A 17268-nucleotide genomic window follows, 5' to 3' on the forward strand; every position below is an offset into this window, starting at 1 on the left:
AGATTCAAGTTGATTTTTTAACTTAGAAAAGATCTGCTTTTCTGCATTAAATGTTTATTGAAGCCATTAACTACAGAAAATCAGACGTGTGACAATTGCTTGGGACAGATCAGTTGCAATGTTAAAGAAACATTAATTGTTGTACGTAATTTCAAAGCATGTTGGAATTTGGTTCAAATGTTTAACTGCTGATAGTTTGACTCTTTCCGAATGTGCCCTAACAGTTTTACATTTTGAACACTGATTTCGAACAGAAATTATGAAAAGTGTATTATTGTTCTAATGATAGGGAAACTACAAGGATCCTTTCCTAGCAAATGCTAGTCATGTTTCCCATTTTGATATGTGCAAATTGATTAACCTTTAAACTGCTAAGGTAGCGGCCGTTTGTCACCAAATTTGTGATCGCTACTAGGTCAATCTGTTAGTTCAACTGTTAGACTTGACAGAAGATGATTATAGCAAAAATCAGTTTCCAAAAAATGAGCAACACGGCTGGAAACATTTGAAACTATGAAAAAAAAATAATAAAAGTGCCTAAATTTTTTCTGTTCTGGATGATTTGCCAGCCAAGGAATTTCCTTTGCAAAAACCAAGACCTTGATTAAGTGAATGAAACGGTTCTTAGTACTGTATTATCAGAAATGTTTTCAAAGACCTCAATCGTGTCTATTAAATAAAGTTGTTTTTGGGTTGAATTTTTGTGTTGTTAAACTCACTTTGCTACAAGTCCAATACTAGAGGATGATTTTGACTTTTGTACGATCCACACAGGTATTTTATAGACCTCATTTTATTCATAAATGCATAAGTGATGAAGCACCACCCCAAGCCGCCCTGACCTCATCTTTTATCTATGCCCACATTCCCCGGGGCTTGTTCACTGAACTGCGCTGTATCATAGTTGACTAAAAGCTTTTCCTTTTGACATTTCGACGGGTTTTCTATTGGGATATCATGGCTAATGACTGGCCTATAAAAAGGCTAAAACAACAACAATGGTGTCTGAAAACAGTGATAAACCCTGACTGGAAAGTAATGGAGGAACATCACTAGGATCACTACTCTTATTTGGTGAGATCTGTTGGAGGATTTCGCACTCCGAAAATTTCATGTAAGTTTCTCGCAAAATAAAAATTACAAAAATAACGCTACGTCCAACCCTGATCTCTTCAAAAGCAGGAAAAAATCGCTATTAAAAGTGTAATGGATACCCCCTATAGCTTAGTAAATACAAGGAGGTAGTATAGTGTGTGGAAGCACCTGACCCAAAACTGACCACTGTTTTGGAATGTCTGGAATGCATTCCTCGTATGCCTTGCATCTCTTCAGTGGGAATATGGGTTCCTACAGTTGAATGTCAGTTCCTACACTTTCGATTCCTACAGTGGATGTCTGGAATGCCCTCATTCCTCGCATGCTTTGTGGAATTTGTGTGGTTTACAATTGTCCTTCTTAAAATAGTGTTTGTGTTTTGTGTACACCTTGGATTTTCTGGACCAGACGTATTGCTGCTAAGTGTCTGTGTTTTTGCCTATCAGTTGGAGAAGTAGGTTTGACATCTACAATCCTCAATTTAGGTAGTTGAATTTGAAACCATAGTTTAATTTCGAAGGCCGTGATTTGGATGCATGTATTGTAAAAGTATCTGAAAGTAGAAGTCTAATTCAATGCTGTTTGTAGATATGTTGTGACAATATCACTTACGGTGCCACTTGTGTATCACAGTGGAAAAGGAATGTGTTGGTTTGTAAAGTTGAGCATGGGTCAGACAACTATGAAAAATCAGTGTTGTATGTAGATTTGTTGTGACTATATCCCTTACATGTTTGGGCCAGGTGCCACTTGTGCATTGGGGAAGGAATGTTGGTTTTACATGTATATGTAGCTATCTGAGCACTTTGACCTGGTAGACCTGTCTAAGTCTATTCCCTTGAATCCTGTTGCAAATTATGTCAATCTTGAAATGTTCTTTTAAGAAGTTAAAGGTGACTCAGATAACACCAGAACCAGTTTGGGGACACACCTATGTTCCGAAATCTCTATGTCCCGAAAGCCAGCGTTTTGAGATTACATTTTATTAGCCTCAAATACAGGTCTTTCAGTGGAGGGCGTTTTATTTCGCAACGATGACAAGATTGCAGTACTACTACTACTACTGCGTGTTTCGCAGGGCGAGGAGTTATCCTCAGCATAATGTTCCTACAGTCAATATTTGTTTCTTATTTCGTACTATTGATAATACTCCATTGATGTGATGATTATGCAATAACTTGAATAAGACTGAAACTTTTTGTTTAAAGTGAGCCCCGAAGCTCGTACACTCGGGGGAGGGTAGGAGTGATCTACTGAACTCCGCCGTATTATAGCTGACTAGACTTACCAGGTACTTGTATGCTTTCCTCTCGTTATCATGAAATATTCTACACTGTATATCATAAACATCGCTTCATTGCATCTGAACAGGTACTTGTATATCATTATTATAAGGAATAATATCTCATGTCCTGATGTGATTAACGTTACCGATGTGAGCCCCCAGCTGGGCTAGCTAGTTTCCTTTGCGCAATACCACTGTTATGCCCCATATTAGATCTGCCTCGATTTCACTACTGACGAGGATATTTTGTGGACGGTATTATACACTGAACACAAACGATACCAACAACCACCGTCGCCATGACAATGTATTTTTAATTGCCAGTCTTGTTTTATTGTTCACATTTTCCCCTGAAAGAAACATTTTTAAGGGTCTAAGATAAGATATGCCCAAACGGTTTGATTTCCAATGCCATACACTCGGACCTGTTGTTCACGTAATATCAACACTGTGCCCTGAGCTGACCTCAGACTAGTTATTTTCCAAAGACTTGTATACTCCCTTGTCTGCACCTTTATCAAGGCGTGAGTTCTCCGCCTCTTCCTCACCAATTGACACGTAACAGGACAGGGACAAGTGGCTAATTAGAACCATTTCGCGGAGTCTAGACTCGTGGGTGGGTGCCATGGGTCAACCCTTTAAGCCCAGACGTCTCTTGCGTTAATACAAGGAGGTTATTACTTGGGTCACTATTTTTTGCCACCTATGACAACTTGGTTTCTAGCATGTGTGCCAGACTGTTACGAGGGAGAGTATACGATGGAAATTTTACCATCGACACCCCTGAGTTAAGGCTGCTGGGTCACTTCTAAAATCATCTGAAATATCGCCGCGTCTGAATTAGGGGCTCAGACATATATGAATGAACTTTATTGCACAACAATCGTACATGGTACAACGTATGGCAACTACTTAAGACAATAACTACAAAGCTAATCTGTATTACATATCAAGCTATTAGTATCATAAATAACAGTATACAATAGACTTATGTGTGGCTTATTATATAGAAGTTGGACATGATAACAGTACATGGAAAATATCGGTTTGTGTACAAGGTAGGGTAACATTTGTCTTAGTGGTTATAGATTGTAACAGCTTTTCTCTCTCTTCGTTGTATGTTGCACAAGACATCATGAAGTGAAATTCATCTTCGACATTATCATGACATGTGGGACACAGTCTCTGAGTGGCTGGTGTGTTTCTATGTCGACCTTTCTCAATTTCTAAACAATGCACACATAATATATCCTGAACGTGAGTAGACCAGTCATGTTCTTCTTCGACTGAAATGTCATAAGCTTTTTTGACAATTCTTTCGGAGGGTAAATTAGTCAATCTCAGCCAGTATTTAATTAAATGTGTTTGACTGTCAATGAACAGCGGAAAGACTCCTAATTCGCCCTTTACGGCGGCGTTGACGGAACTTTTTGGCACATGGAGTAAGATTTTACAAAAATTTAAGATTACATATTCTAAGTCGGCAATTTCATATGAGATTTTTGGTTGTTCAATTGACATTCTATGATTTTGTAATAAGGTGTTTGACTGGTATAGAACATTCATCTTATCACTATATTTTTTTTTAAATCGAACAAGTATAGGGCGAGCACAAGTAGACAAGGGGTCTGATGTCTTTCCCATCTGTGTAACTTGAAGTATGTCAACCTCTGACCCCAGCAACGATTTTAGTGTGGTACTTATAAATGTTCTAACGTTTTCAGTATTATAATTCTCAATACTTTTAAAAATCAAATCTCTACACTGTGTATTTATTCCAGTAAGTTCGCTGCAATAAAGTAAAATGGGTTTGATCAAACTGTTGAACAGATCGATAGCTAGGGGAATTGATGGATTAGAGTTGGATGATAACAGTGACTTTAATTTAAATGAGGCCAGTAGACCTTTTAGTCTTAAATGTTTAATGGCACGACTAAAGGATCCTGACGGTGTCATATCTATTCCTAAGTACGTGTAGTAGTTGGTTATCTCTATAGTTTGACCCTGAGATTTGAAAGGTGACTGTTTATTATCGGCTGTCCGTCCATTTTTAGAGAACATCATCACTTTTGTTTTGTTCTTATTGATCGATAGTTTCCATAGTGAGCAAAACTGGTCCAGTGCCCTCAGACACTCCTTTAGTCCTGATTCTGATTTTGACAGAAGCACCAGATCATCTGCCAAGAAAATACTATTTATAGGGGTGTCTTTTAGTATCAATGGGTTGCAAGATGTTGTATCTAATAGAGCTGGGAAATCATTGATATAGAGTTTGAAGAGAAGGGGGCTTATATATTACAGCCTTGTCTCACGCCGCAAAATGACTGAAAGTAGGGAGAAAGACATATGAAAACGTGATTTGACTGCTTAGTGTTGAGGAGATTGTAAGATTTCGCCTTCGATATAGATGAAGAGAGGACGGTTTTGGGACCCTGTCATTGCCTTGCTTATGCTGATCATAAGTCTGTTGTTTACCGGCAAGTTTGATGATAAAGCTCAGCTGGGTACTCTCCAAGCAGATGTCAGTAGGCTTTGGCTTATTTTTGACGATTTTTTTTCGGTCTTTGTTTTTTGTACCGGTAGTTTTTTACTCCGGCCAAACTGGTGGCGTATTGGATACTGCCTGGCCAATTTGATACTGTATCGCAGCCACCAAAAGATGTGCTTGGAGATTAGTATCTGGGCTAGCCTGGCTGCCAGACCCATGGCACTTTGCGCCTTGCACTTGCCATGCTTTGTGCCTTGCACAAAGTGCTATAGGTCTGGCAGCCAGGCTATATCTGGGCATGTAACAGTAACAGTATCAGAGACATGGGCGCGTGCGATACCGCCCACTTGTGGTTCGTTATCCTGACATGTACACCCTGTAACGTTATGTTTTGAATGGATTCTGAGACTATTTGATGATGTTTTTCTTTCTTATTATTCATAAATGCCAGACTAAAGATAAAAAGCATGCAAAAAGTTACAAAATACGAATGAAATTAGTTTGAATTAATGTACGAATTGACTTATGACACTTTTGGTTTGTCAACTGTCGTCGCCTCAGTAGAAAAAGGGTACAATGCAAATTGCAGGTTCCGTGTCATGCTCTAATATTCACAAACCAACTTGTGTGCATGAAACACGTAACTTACTTTGTATGGTATCCGGTAGTTAAATGTTGGGAAATTCTTTATGTTTCCTAATAACAAGTAATGCTATTGGAAGTTTCATGCCTGTAGCCAGGATTTTGCATTGGGGGGGGGGGGGTCGTCCTTTACTGAACCGGACCAGTGAGCGCCGAAGGGGGGTCCGTGGGCATGCTCTTGGACATTAAAAAAAGGACTTTCGAGCGTGTGTGGGGTTCGTCCGAACCCAAAGAACCCCCTTGGCTACGGGCGTGAGTTACCCCCCTCCCTACCACCCATTTAGTCTTTCCATTACAAGTTTACAAAAGCGTCAAGAATACGGACAAAAAGGTACCTCAGCTCAGCAGAGGCATGCCTTGAAGCTAAGCAAAGCCTTAGTTCATGAGATAAGCGAACAAGCTTTAGAAGAAGAAAGACAGGAGTATACTACATTTTGTACTGTCACTACATCTCGCTTCTTTAGTGCCGCTTAATGACGGGAGAAGGCACTGGATACACTGACCTTTCCTGCCACTGTCACAATCGGGTTGTACCTGACGATAATACAGTGTCAATTTAGCGCCGACCAGTGAAGAGTCAAGGTACTGCAGCCACGTGATCCTGCACCCACCATAACTTAAGGTCTCATACCGCAATTACTCTGCGTCTAAAAGAGTCCTTGCAAATAAATAATTGAGCCCGAACAGTGCGAGTTTAGGTCTATCATAAATTCCCTTTCATCGCACAGACCTGATCTTAAAAGGGGTTGAGATGAAAGGTTGTTTATTACTGATAGGATCAGACAGGGAAGTTTCGGCATCTGAGCGATTGTTGGACGTGTACCCTTATTTGACCTGAGTTATGCGGTCGGGCACTGTGAGCCGTGAGAGGGCCTCTTGCGGATCGTGGGTAATTGCAGTTATACGTGACGTAAATATCGAACTAGCGGGTAGAACTGGGGAATTTTTTTATCCTTTAAATGATATGTGTGTGTGCTATATAGAAATCCAAGAAACTCTTAATTTACAGTTTTTTGATTGGGTTCACAGCCAAATAGTGACGTATTTAAACGTGTAAGTCTATGGGACAGCGCATGGGACCTTAATATATAGAAACAAGGTAAATCGTAGATTTCATACCTCCGGGGTTTTATATTGTTTTGGGTGTACATTTTTATGTTTGTACTGTACAGTCAAAGGTAGAAATGTGGTTTATGTTATGTTTTAGTGTTAGTTGTATCGTTCGTTGTGTATTGGTTTGGGTTTTTACAGAACGTCACACAGCTAATAATCTGGGTCAAACGGGCGGGTCAAACGGGCGCGTCAACTTGTTAGGGCGATGCCCGGCGGGGTGCGATACATCTTTAGCAGTGAAGCAGAGAAAAGTCAACAAACAACCATAGCAGTGGGTCTTTCTTGTACGTTGTTGTGTGACCGTCAGGTGGTGTAGTAAACACCGATCAAAAATAACGTTTACTATTATAAATGATAGTCACTTACTGTAGCGCTACAGACTGCGACAAATAGAATCTGACGTCTACCAGTTAAACATGAGTGCACCGTTACCCAGCGCGTTACCCCGTTACCCCTTCCTGCGCCTGCCGTCATACAGGAACTAAACGGCACCACCGGTACCGCAGTCTAACTAACCGTACAACAATATACCAACAACACAAGGACAAAAACAAAGATAAACGAAATTAATATAAACCAACTTCTCTTACATTTTCGAACAATCCAAAATATGTTGCATACCATTATAAACATGAATCACCGATCAAAGATAACTTTAACTATAATAGTCACTTACGACTAAAGACTGCGCCAAATATACAAACCAAAATCTACCAATTAATCTGTTCCCCGCCATCATAAACATGAAGCACCGCCTTCCGAACCACCGATGAAAGATAACATTAACTATAATAGTCACTTACTGCTACAGACTGCGCCAAATAGAATCTGACGTCTACCATTTAAACATCAATCACCGACCACCATCCCGCGCCTGCGGTCAATCGGAAACAAAATTTTTATCAAATTCAAACACCCCTCTATTTGACCCATTTTCAATGGTCATGGCCCGGCAGTGCCAGCGAAATTCTCCTTAACAACGTGGGCAATACCATTTTCACGACCGCGGGGGTGTCCGGAGCGCTTCAAAGTCTTCTATTTCGACGCCCCGAAACACATATGAAATTAAAACAAAACGTTCCGCATCATCTGCAGCCCAATACCAAAACGTGTACCGAACCCCAGACAAATCCGTCCAGCCAATCGCGAGAACCTGCTGCTGACAGAAATACCGAGACCAACTATAAAACCTCGCCGCGGAAGGATACATCCTTCCCCGGAGGTAATAAAAGAAAATAATCACAAAAAATCAACAATATCTGGCAGGGTCGCAACTTTTGATCGATGTTACCTCAGGATTCAATCTCCTATTTTCAGCGCAAGTTGCGTTGCGTAACTAAGGCCGTTATGGTAACGGACGATGCCATTTTTGGTCGGTGGACTGACGTCTTATTTTCATCATACACCTGAGCAGCCCACATCAGCGGTGTAGACAACCGCCTACCGGACCATTTGTCTAGATGGCACCTGTCCCCCGTACACGCAGAGCGGTTCAATTCTCTGACGCAGAATGTACCCAAGGTCGAACTCCCCGTCTTCCCGGAGGATTTCCTGTTGGATTGTCCCTTCTAACGTACTGCCCGCTCACTGCGGTTCTCTTGTCGCCCTTTCTACAGCCCCTCGTGACAGGGATCGGCCGAGAAAACACGCTCGACAGCGGGACCTGCGTCGTCTCCGCGGCGCAGCCAGGACGACAAAACGGGCGGCATTCACCGAGGCGACGGTCGACATCTTGGAAACTTTCGCTGAATTCCTAGGACGCTCCTTTCGAGCTCCCACGGCCATTTCATCTCATCATCTCCGTTACTGCCTAGCCCTACCATGTAGGATTATTGGCAGCCGTTACGCATTGATTAGTTACAATTGTGATCCAGTACATAAAACAAGGTAAAACAAGGATAAATGAGAAGGGAACATAAGACAACTGATTTTGTGTGTGCTAAAGACGGGACAAGTGCATTAGTGCGTTAGTAATATTTACATATATACAAGACATGATGGGGTGGCTCAATGCAGCAGGGTCCTCGCCAGTTCAGATTTGAACTGGGCAAGAGACCCCGCCTCCGCCGCACCAGGCTCAAGTTCATTCCATTCCCTGATGGTGCGGGGGAAGAACGAGAGCCTGTAGAAGTTGGTTCTGCTCGCGATGGCCTGCAATGTTTGAGTGTGATTGATGCGACGGGAGCATCGAGCCACCGGGACAATCCTGGTTGAGTGTGGGATGGAGACAGCGTTATGTATATATAGAATACAACACGGGGTATTCCGTATCGCCCGAGGTACCAGCCCGACCGCGCGTCGGATCGCCCGACGGCCGAAGGCCGGAGGGAGATCCGATCCGCGGGAGGGCTGGGACCGAGGGTCATGCGGAATACACCGTGTTGTATTTTATTTATGTCATACCCACCCACGAAAACACGCCTTTCAATGCGAAATGAGCAAAAATTTGGTTTCCCTAATCCCAAAAAACGCAACAACGTCCGAATTTTGCATTCGAATTTTCGAAAGCGGTGCGCGCGGTTAGGGCGAAACGCGTTCGAATCGTTCCACTGAACATTTGGAAGCCCCCGGCCGTACGCGTTAAGAACCCCCGGGCTGTACCGCTAGTTATCACACGGGCCGGAACACCCGTATCGAACGTAATCGCGGCCCAGGTAGGACATAAGATCTTATAGAGCATGACCTGGCGGGCGATCTTCCGGCGTACTTCCAGAGACTGCCAGCCCAGGTTTTGCAACATAGATGAAACAGAACTTGTACGTCTGTAGTCACTGCAGACAAAACGGGCAGCTCTACGCTGGACCATCTCCACCCTACTCACCTGGTCCTTGGTGTGGGGATCCCAGACACTACAGCCGTACTCTAAGGAGGGTCTTACAAGAGCCATGTAAGCTCTCTCCTTTGCCGCATTGCTTGAGATTCGTAGGCAGCGTCTCAGCATTCCTAAGGTTCTGTTTGCTTTCGCTGTAACTAGATCGACATGTCTGCCCCAGGTCAAGTTTGAGGAGATGGAAACACCGAGATATTTGGTGGTACTTACCTTGGTTAAAACGTGGTCATGGAGGGAATAAGGGAACGTTATTGGGTTCCTAGAAGAGGGGACGGTCATCACTTCACATTTAGATGGGTTGAAGGCCATCAACCACTCCTTCTCCCAACTACAAATACTATCGATGTCATGCTGCAGTCTTTTACAGTCGTCTTCTTCCTTGATACTCATTTGCAAGATGCAATCGTCGGCGAAGAGCCTGACTTTAGCATGTGCAGCGTATTTAGGAAGGTCATTGATGTATGCTAGAAAGAGAATCGGACCCAGGACTGTACCCTGAGGTACGCCCGATGTTACAGGCACTGGGTCCGAACGCTCCCCGTCTAGCACTACAGTTTGTGAGCGGCCCTGCAGGAAATTCTGGATCCAGACAAGTGCCTTACCAGTAATGCCGTAAAACTGGAGTTTGTGTATCAGCCGTAGATGAGGGACCTTATCAAAGGCTTTAGCAAAATCCATAATGATAAGGTCCGTCTGGGTCCCGTTTTCCCTGTTGTGGGCCAAATCATCAATAAGAGATAGAAGCTGAGTTTCACATGACCTGCCGTGCCTAAATCCATGTTGGAGATCGTACAAGATGTTATTAGTATCAAAGTGGGACATCATAGAACTTGCTATGATGTGTTCCATGATTTTTGAACAGATACATGTTAAGGAAATAGGCCGGTAGTTGGCTGGGTCGAGACGATTGCCTTTCTTATATATCGGGGCGATGTTAGCCTCCTTCCAGGCTTCTGGTACAGCTCCAGTGTCGAGACTTTTTTGAAAGATCACCTGGAGAAAGGGGCTCAATGTAGAACTGAGTTCTTTAAGGACACATGCGTGCACATGGTCCGGGCCACATGCTTTGTGAGGGTTTAGGTTTTCCAGCAGGGTTGTGATTCCGTTTGTAACGATGTTAATTTCTGGCATTAGTGGGTGAGGGCTTGGCCCCATGTTAGGCAGAGGGGCTTCTAGTGGTTCATTAGTGAAAACTGACTGAAATTGCTGGTTTAGTATATTTGCTTTGGCCTTTCCGTCCGAGATGAGCCTACCTTCGTTCTTAAGGTGAGATACTCCGGCTCTCTCGGACTTCAGGCTTTTCAAGAAGCTCCAGAATTTTTTGTTGACTTGTTTGCATGACGGAGACTTGCTTTGGTTAGAGTCAGTTGTGTCTGTATTTATGTCGAGTACTACTTCTTCGATGTATTTCCAGTAGCACTCTTTCATTTTCTTATTTATTCTTTTTTGAACTGGTTGAGCTTTTCTTTTCTCTCAGTTGTGTTTACTCCTTTAGTCTTTCTGTAATAACGATCCCTTTTCCTCATCAGGCTCTTTAGTGGAGGAGTTATGTAAGGGAGATTTTTTTTACTGCTGGACATCTTAGTAGGTACGTACTTTTCGACACAGCTGGATAATTTAGATGCAAATTTATTGTACATCTCGTCAACCTGGGAGTCACCTTCCGCTAGTTCCAGAAACTCTGTTTTGAAATCTTCCATTTCGTCCCGAAACTTTTCCCAATTGGTGCGTTTATACAAGAAAAGTTTGCGAGGTTTTGCTTTTTGTTTTTGAGGCCGTAGGTCTGCCTCAACAAAGACTAAGTCATGGTCACCGATGGGGGGTAGAGTACGTACACAGTTAACACAATTGTCATTAGACATGAGCACTAGATCTAATGTGTTATCGTACCTGGTAGGCTTGTCAACAACTTGGGACATATTGTGGTCACTGAGTAGTTCCAGAAACCGGCGATGCAAACCTGGGTAGGGACTATCTGGCTTGAGTACCGGTTGGTGGGGGTCTACCCAATCCCAGCCTGGAAAATTAAAGTCACCGACAATCCATACATGGTTATTTCGTTTGTTACATATTCGTTCCATAGATTGCTCTAGGAGGTCAACACTAACGCTGTCACCTACTTGCGGTCTGTAATAGGCACATATGTTTAGGCTCTTGGATCCTACAAGTTCGATCTTAACCCATACCATCTCGCAGTCGGTCTCGAGGTCTGGTTCTTGTGTACATATAAACTCGTTAGAGACTGCTATCAGAACACCACCGTGGCTATCTTCTGGTCTATTCCTATAAAACACTTGCATGTTGAGGTGACTTGGGAAGTATTCAGTTATGTTGCAGGTGCTATCTAGCCAGGTCTCTGTAATGACAAGAATGTCGGGTTTTGTTTCCTCTACAAGGGTTTCTAGCTCTACTTTCTTGTTTTTAAGCGATTGGAAATTTGCATTTATGAGACGCAGGGGTCTACCATTAAGCTTGCGTTTGTTTTGTACTGGAGATTTTGGGGATGATGCAGCCAAGGGGACTCCAGGGCTGGCATCACTAAGTGGGCTAAATGGATTAGGAGAAGACAAGTCATCGGAATTTGAGAAGAAAGTTGTGGAGAAGTTTGGCAGGCCACAGTTTAGACAAATCCAAGATACATTTGAATTTCCTAAATAGGAGTACATAAAGGAGCTAAGGCCTTGACAGTCATGGTGGAACCAGAAGTCACATTTATCACAACATACTGCTTTGTGCTTAAAGGTTACGGCTTTACCACATGAACCACAGGGATACTTTGGGACACGAGGGCCTGGATTTGTTTCCAGGTCCACGGCCTGTGCCATAAGAACGGAGCAAATGTAGAGCAGGCATAGCCTATCTGTTGTTCGCAAATACTTGGCGTGTCTCATTAGGAGACCAGTGGGAGCAAAATTGAGGCTCTGCCAGGAAACTGTTTCGTTGGTATTTAAGCTGAGAACGGGATACCATGATGAGGATATCGATCGATGTTTGGGCGCTAGAGCCGGGAAACATCAAACATGGCGGCTTCGTCCTGCATACTTTACCTGGGCCGGAACCAACAGTCGTGGCATGGATTACATTAAAAAAACAGTAAAACAATGACTACTGACCTGTAAATCATCAGCGACATGCTGGCAGAGTACTAGAGACTGGAGTAAAAACTCACGTGAAGGAGCGCCCCCGGCACCTAGGCGGCGAGAGGGCGCCGGAGACGGAGTCATTTTCAACTACCTCAGTGGCCTTAAAACTCTCCACGCCTTCCTCTCCAAGTTCCATTAGCTAAAAGACTCGAACTGTGTACGAAGATGATTAGACACATTAGACATTCCTCTCAGTTACCTCTGTAGCGAGGTTTGACGTAATCCGCCTATGGTTATTAGTGCACTCAGTTTGTTTTGACTTGACTCTATGTAACACCGATGTGTATTACTTGCGTCAGGATGTACATGTTTATTTTTTCGCACCTCAGCATCTCCCAGCTATTTACCTATTTTCCTTGTTTAGAATTTTGCTATTATACTCAAAATGATTTATTGTTTGCCGCTTGTGACCGTAGCCTTAGTGTTGTTTTTTGTTTTCAAGGATTCTTCCCATTCCAAGCCGTTTCATGTACGTTCTAAAACTTGTACAATTGTCATTAGTTTCGCCAAGGAGATTTTTTAACTCATTGTTTTAGCCTTATTATCTACACCAGACATTAGCTTTTGCTTATTCAATATTTTTGTGAAGTCGGTCTAAGCCAGCATTCATCAGCAATTTCAATACTTGGCGCCAAATTGACCAGTCATCAATCAGCATTCATCAGTTAATAATAAGATTAAAAGATTATGCATATCTTGGATATATATCTGATTCAATATTTTTCTTCCAGTCGCTCAGACAGCATTCATCAGCAATCCTCAATACCTGTCGCCAACTTGATCAGTCAGCATTCATGAAATAAGATCAACAAAAAGCTGTCTTTATATAAATCCCTTATTAGCAACAAAACTATAGACAAATCGTGTTCTTTTGTCTACAAGATATATCTAATATTTTTTTCTTTTCCTCAAATTCCTTGTTGGACTTGTCTAACCCTCATATAAATGTACAATCATGTCAACCATAACCAGGAATGGGCGTCAACAAAAGGACTGCCTGAAGACAACAGTAGACTTTCCCTTCTCCGAAGAGTGGCTGTCAACACGGACTGTAAACTGCTGCATTTGTATATGAGAAATCGTATTGCAATTAATTAATATTAAGTAGCTCTCCAAGTCTTCCATGCCAACGTAACTACGATTGCCTAACAGAACGCTGACCCCTGAGCTGTCCATTTGTCGCTGACGCAAAGCTAGTAGTAGTAGTAGATTGGTTTATAAAAAAGAACCCAGTATTCACCTTATATTCTAATGGCCAAGCCATCCAGCAAGTCAGAGAAACAAAGCTCCTAGGCAGTACTCTTGATGAGTGCCTCACATGGGACATTCATACGAGGGTGACTGCAAAGAAAATGGCCTGTTCAGTGGGAATGATAAAGAAATGTGCCACCTACCTGGACTCTTCGTTGCTCAGGCTCCTGGTAGAATCCCTTACATTATCGTACCTTGACTACTGCTCACCAGTTTGGTCCGCCACTTCACAAAAAAACATTGATCTACTACAAGTCATGCAGAACAAAGCAGCACGCCTGGCTCTACACTGTGACTTTAAAACACCAGTAATACACCTCCATGCGTCTCTGTCATGGCAGACTTTTAAATCTGTCTCCGACACTGTTTAATTTATTTATAAGTGACATTACAATTGTTTTTGATCATGATTGCTGTAACTCCCCTGTTTTGCACAGTACGAATGTTCCATGTCTTTTATATGCGGATGACTTAGTCATATTTTCAGAGTCCCAACGCGGCTTACAGTCATCCCTATCTAGATTAGAACAATATTGCAAAACCTGGAAGCTAAAGGTAAACCTTAAAAAGACCAAAGTAATTGTATTTACTAAGGGTGGCCGCTTACCAGTACATTTTTCCTTTTTGTTTGATAATAATGTGATAGAAATAGTAGCATCCTATTGTTATCTTGGTGTCATTGTAAGCTCCGCGGGCACGTTCAAAGCCAACAACAAACACTTGTACAGCAAGGGCCTAAAAGCATTATTTGGAATAAGACAAACATTAGATAAAGCTGACGCATCATTAGCCGTTAAAAACAAACTCTTTGACACTTGTGTTAAGCCCACTTTACTTTAAGGATCCGAAATATGGGGGGGATTCAAAAACTTAAAATCTTGTCCAATTGAAAATGTACATTTAAAATTTTGTAAGTATTCACTCAATGTTCCTAGAACCACTTCTAACCTTGCTGCACGAGCTGAATTAGGGAGATACCCCATTCACCTGGAAGCCTCCCTAAACAGCATTAAGTATTTTATTCGTCTTTGCAAGGACGTGCCTGCCGGTAGTCTTCAAGCAGACGCCCTCTTGTGTCAAATAGAGTTAGAAGCTACAGGTACCAAGTGCTGGGCGTCTGGTATACGCAACAGTCTAGAGAAATGCGGTTATTCTTTCGTCTGGCAAAGCGTTCAATCAATCAGCTCAAATACGCCCCAAATTATCTCAGCAATTTATCAGCGTTTAAAAGATATTCATTTCCAAACATTCCTTTCCGAAATCCACAACGATAATAGAGTTGCTAATTCAAAAAATAAACTTCGAACATACAGATTATTAAAACACTCATATAACGAAGAAGATTATCTTAATATCGCAAATGTACGTCACAGATCTGCCATTACTAAACTAAGAATCAGTTGTCACAATTTGCGAATTGAATCAGGAAGACATAACCGCACTCCTCTAGAGCAAAGAATCTGCCAATATTGTAGTTTAGGTAAAGTAGAAGACGAGGTACATTTTATTGTGGATTGTTCCATGTATGACATTGCGAAAGAAACGTTCTTTTCGATTTTGTGTCAAGCAAATACTCCCAATTTAAGTATTTGAATAGTATGGAGAAATTTATATTCCTTGTAGTCTTTAACAAACCAGCTCTAACTACTCATACAGCCAACTACATTTATAAGATTACCAGAAAGCGAGAGGAAGTTGAACGTTCTTGTGTACTATAGCCGTTTTATTATCAACATTGATGATGTACTTTGTCAATATGTGACCTGTCTTTAGCCCAGTGGGGCAAAATGTACAATAAAGGTCTTCATTCATTTAAAGAAAGGCTTCTAATGAACACTGTGTCTCAGCCACAGAGGATCATCACCACAAACCAACCAGAAGTTCTCTACAAACAGTTGCATCCCGTATCCCACCACAGCTACAACACTCGCCACGCCAGCAAAAACACATACAGCCAAATGAAACCCAAAACAAACGCTTTGAAGAAGACTTTCACATACAGATCATTAGCAGTATGGAACAGCTTGCCACATGAAATACAAACAGCAACCAAGAGTAAGTTTAGGCAGGAGCTGGTAGGACACATATGTAGATAATTGGTAGGCACATGGGATTTGATTTTAACATGTAAATACATGTATATGTGTTAAGTTGTATGTTAAGTTGTATATTCAATTTTGATGTATTTTGTATGTTGTATAATGTGTATGTTTTAACTCCAGGAAGATTAGCTTCATACTGGTACAATGTATTTGTATGCTTGCTAATGGAGTTCAATAAAGCACCTAAAGCACCTATTATTATTGTTGCTCCACAACGAACGTTTACAGTCTCGCAGTGCACGCAGTAATGCGCACTAAATTGAACTGGTAAACATTGATATAATAGGTATTGACAAGCATATTATAAAATAGAGGTCGAAATATCACGATTAGTAACCAGGATGTGTACCGCGCGCAGACCTTATCAGCGGCTTCTAAAATACATCCACTATTTGACCAATCACTATAAAAACTTATTATTATCTCCATGAAAAATGGAGATATTGTTTTCGGTGTGTGTGTCTGTCTGTCTGTCTGTCTGTGTGTTTCCGCAACTTTGTGGTTAGCATAACTTAAGAACGCCTTTATGGATTGTGATGATGTTTGGTATGTAGGTAGGTCTTAGGAGGTCAAAGGTCAAGGTCAAATATTGGCCTTCTGGTGGCTGACCTGGTGGCTGACCTTGGTACTGCAGCAAAATTTCCGGTTTTGTATCTTTTTTCATGAACATGCTATGGTCTTAATTTTTTGGTGACAGATAGCTTTTCCTTTCAGACATAAATGGTGTGGGTTTGGACCCCCTAGCAGCTTGTAGTGGAACTACAGGGAGGTTTCTGGCGAAATCTTTCAGAGCAAATAAGTCCAGAAAGGAACAAAAATTTTAATGATCTTTGGTTTGTACTTAATTTGGACAGAGATGTACATAATTATATGCAAATTATGCAAACAAGAACTTAATTTGCATAATTAATGAGGAAATTATGTAATTCCAGTTTTTAACATCATAGGACTTTGATACATGTAATATATATTATCTATAGCAGGTGGAATGTCACCACATACGACTCCCTACTGGTAAATGATGGGAAGTTCATATTTGTGACATGTGTAAGTGAGTTAAAAGTTAATATTACCATAAATATATTATTTTAAAGGCCCACTATGTAACTCTTTGCGCCTAAAAATCAAATTTTCTGAATCGAACAAATCTTGTTTATATCATCATTTACTATCACTTTTCAACACTTTTGAGTCATTATTTTACATTTCTGCTGTATTTTGTTAGCGCACAAACAATCCGCTCGATGCGCGATCACTTCCGCCCCCTCACTGGTCAAGGTCAAATATTGGCCTTCTGGTGGCTGACCTTGGTACTGCAG

Source organism: Branchiostoma belcheri, unplaced genomic scaffold (genome assembly GCF_001625305.1).
Source record: "Branchiostoma belcheri isolate BF01 breed outbred unplaced genomic scaffold, Haploidv18h27 scaffold247, whole genome shotgun sequence".
Classification (NCBI taxonomy): Eukaryota; Metazoa; Chordata; class Leptocardii; order Amphioxiformes; family Branchiostomatidae; genus Branchiostoma; species Branchiostoma belcheri.